Here is a 4345-nt window from a genome sequence, read left to right on the forward strand (position 1 = left end):
TTTCGCGGAAAAAATTTTTTTTAAACGTGCACAAGGCATTTATACATATATTTTACTTGGTGTATATGCCAAGTTATAGATTCTCTTGGTTTGAGACTTCTATAACACTCTCGTTGACCCCCTTTTGAGAGATGTAGACAGGAAAAATATCGGAGCGAAAATTCGCTGAATCAAGAATCGAACCCGAGTCTTTCGCTGCCGGGCGACTGCTCTTATCACTGAGCTATTCAGCCCCACAACCGACAACTTCTCCTGTCCGTTTTTATTAATCTATGGAAATAATGAGAACACGATCTCGATTCACAATTTACGCCCAATATTTTTCCTGTCGACATCTCTTCAGGGGGTAAAGAGGTGTTATAGAAGTCGCAAACGCAAGAGAACTATAACTTGGCATATACACCAAGTAAAATATATGTATAAATCCTTGTCACGTCTTAAAAAAATTTTTTTGCGAACAAATTAGTTTTTGGAAAAAAAAAAAAATGTACGCATTACATCCGGCGTTTTTATCGTTTGTTTCATAATTATCATGTTCTTTCGAATAGCTACAAGAATATGAAAAAATATATAGGATGTTCCATTTAAGAAATTTAAGGTGATCTTCATGTGACCTTCTAGCGACTATTCAAGATCAAACCATTGCCACCCCACTTTATAGCTTCCTTTAAACCAAATAACTTTTATTTAAAATTTTCATTTTTCTCTAAAATGCTTATTTTTTAAATATTCGACTGTTTCCGGACTTTTTGAAAACCCTGTATAAGAAATCTACATCAATTATCGGTTACTCATACATCTAAATTTCCCGTCATCTCTATCTTCTTCAAATATCGATGAATTATCTCTATCTTCTTCAAATATCGAATATATCATGAATCGCCCGGCCATGAATATTAATTAATATTAATATTCATTTCGGGCGATCATGATATAGAAACAATATGTAATCAAAAAGATTTCTAAAAGATATCGCATTTCTGAATCTGATAACTTAAAAAGCTCTTTATTTTAAAAAAGATCATAGAATAAAGATACCAGAATGTTACCTAATGCACCGTTTTTTTGAAGACAGAAAGATATCATAAAAATGATGTCTCTCATACAGCACAGAAAGGTTGTAAATATATTGCAGAATAATTTCATCAAACATTGCAAATATTGCAAATCGGTTGCAAAACATTGCTGTAAAGTTGCGGCAACGTTTAAGATGTCCGCTTTTTCTAATATTACAACGAAATGTCGCAGCAATATTGCAATGTAATATATTTAAAAAAATGCAACGTTGCTGTAATCATGTAGTAATATTGCAATAAAACATTTTTTGGAAATCATTCTTGATACATGATTCTTGGAATATTTTAATAGAAAACATATAAAATACAAAAATCTTGATATAAATAAAAATTTGTAATGATTGTATTTAAGATAATATATTTTAAAGTCATATTAAATATGTATAATAGATTTTATTATATCTAAATATATATACTTAGATATAACTTTACAATATCTTATCTTGAATACAATCATTACAAACTTTTATTTATATTAAGATTTTTATTTTATGTTTTCATAAACTTTCGAGATTCATTTATCAAAAACTGTTTCTTTCAATGATTTTATTTAAAATAATATATTGTAAAGTCATATTTAAATATATATATTTAGATATGACATTTTCAAGGTAACTAAATAATTTCCTCAAAAAGTTCTCCTAAGGTTTCATGACAAACGGGTTATCTGAGTTCGGAGCGAAGTCAAATGAAAGAAGAATAACAGAGGCGTAAACAAAGCTTCTAAGAAGCATAAATGTAAAACATACCAATCTATTCTGTACACATCAATTTAATACAATTCAACAATATGCAATTTACGTATGCAATTATATAAAATTTCACAATAAGGGGATATAAAAAAAGATATTTCTTTATTAATTCAATAAATTTTTAATCGATCTTTTCTTGAAAAAGATATAAATAAACTATTGATTCAGAACTAGTATTGAAAAGATAAAAAATAAAGAGAAAATGTCAGAAAAAGTTACGAGATATGATATATGATAGTACTTCTATTAATTTAAAGATATATATATATATATATTAACATAATCACATATACACATATTACATTTATAGACGCAGTATGTATTTATTCTGGTTTCTCGGGAAACGCAACTTTCGATTTATTTACCGAATCTGACTCTGTTTTATTAGCTCTATTTGAGCGCAACACCGCACCCGGACTGGGATACGGCCTCAATTTGATAAAGAGGTCCCGATGCGGTTGTATCCGCACCAGTTTTGGCTTCGTTATGTCTAGCCAATCCATCTGACCATTTTCCTCTATGAAGTAATTATATATAAATAAAAGAGAATCATACAATACATTCCAAGTAATAAAAATGCATTGAAATACAAGTACACACCTGGGAATATCGCTATACGATGCTGGATCCATAGGATCCAATGTGCGATCTTTCTTGTCTTTACCATCACTTCTATCAGATCTTTGAACTCTTTTATTGTCTGGTCCTTTATATCTTGCACGATTTTCAATCTTTTTATCTTTCCTGATGTCACTTTCATCTACCTGAAATATCATAGTACTGTTCATAAATGTTAAATGTGTTTTATTGTCTGATGCTCATATAATAATAGATGACTTATAAATTTACAATATTACATAAAACATACAATTACTAACCTCCATTTGTTCTTGGTCACTAGCACTTTCATCACTTGACATATTATCATCTTGATCTCCTGCCTTTAAATGCAACTCTTCACGTAATTGGGATGCTGGTTGCGATATCTGACACTTAGGATGACCAGGTGGTAACCAAGATACCAAATCAGATGACCAATCCCAATAGTAGTGTTGTCCACTGTAAACAGACTTTAAATTAATCAATTTTCTAGTGAAATATTCTGTATATCACACTTTCTCATTAATATATAATTTTCTTTTTTTTCAAAAATTGTAATTTTATTGAAGAATATTATATCTATTTTTATACGACAACAAGGATTTGTTACATAATTATTAAAATTTGTATAATTGAACAAAGTTAGTATTTATTTTTTGAGAGAGAATAGATTAATACAGAAAATTATTAAAGCTCACCATCCAGGATCGTAAACTGCTTTCCAAGTCTCTGGCAAAGGGTATTTCTGAATCAATTTCATTTGTCGTTTTAAATACTTGTCAGAAGTTGTACGTGTCCTAATCCCCATAATTCCTTACATTTCTTTGTACATTCATGATAGATATTATACTTGTTAGGACATCCGTTGTAACCCTGAATGATGAAATGATTACATTATTGCAACCAAATATTCTAATGAATTTGCAAAATTTAATGTTACTAATCTGCCATGATTGCACTTGCCATAAACTTTTGTGATATATCAATTTGATTAATTTCTTCTTTTGTATTGTCATAATCTTCAGCTATTACTTCTTCGTGCACCTCTTTTTTGTTTCTTTCTTCCCAGATTCTGCGAAATTAATATAATTTAACATTATACAAATGCAATAACATATGTAATCTTTATAACAAATAAGTAAAAAAATATATATATCTTTTAAATATCAGTTTTAAAGAATGAAAAGCAAATTAACTTATGTACACAGAAAAGTTTTAGTTATTGTTAATAATTATATATTTTAATATTAGATATATACCATGCTTTTCAGAGCCAGAAATTAATCCTCTTTTCGCAAGACGTGCAGCTAAAGCAGCTGGCAAAGGCATTTTATATTTTTTCAGTCCAAACCACAAGAAAATCTGTCAAAATGCGCAACGTAAAGAAAGTTTCACAATATAATTTCTGGACGTAAAGCCGTAATCACACTACGGGTTGCGGGCTTCGTTGCGGTTGGAGTTGACCAATCAGAGTAGCCGGTTGACAAATTGCTTTATTCTAATTGGTCAATTTCAACTGCAACTGCAAGGGTCTTTTCACACAAAAATACGTTAGCAGTGAAACATAGTTAGTAACAAATTGACCAATCACAGTCAAGTATGAAGAGAATACTCAGCTGTGATTGGTCAATTTTTTAAGGCTTAGGGCTTAAATTATCTATTGTAGATCGGGACTTAATTCCAATGCAATATTTGCGACATTTTGCGATATCTTGGGGCGCAAGAGTGGGATTCCATTGACGATGTCAATTGGCCAATTCAAAACAGGACTCTGATTGGTTAATAATTGCTGGTTACTCTAGGCAGAGAGAAGAGATGTCATGGCCCGCTTTTAGCTGATCTCTGGAAGCGATACTCCCTCTGTGGACATTAAAAACGTGAACATGAATTACAAAGCCAACGTTCATGAATGTTCTC

At 30.5% G+C, this 4345-nt stretch overlaps 1 pseudogene; it reads right to left on the reverse strand.

Annotated features, from left to right (window-relative positions):
* Positions 1 to 2100: 2100 nt before the first annotated feature.
* LOC112639438 lies at positions 2101 to 3782 on the reverse strand (annotated as a pseudogene).
* Positions 3783 to 4345: the final 563 nt, after the last annotated feature.

The sequence above is a fragment of the Camponotus floridanus genome, unplaced genomic scaffold, assembly GCF_003227725.1.
Source record: "Camponotus floridanus strain SB8 unplaced genomic scaffold, Cflo_v7.5 scaffold647, whole genome shotgun sequence".
Lineage (NCBI taxonomy): Eukaryota > Metazoa > Arthropoda > Insecta > Hymenoptera > Formicidae > Camponotus > Camponotus floridanus.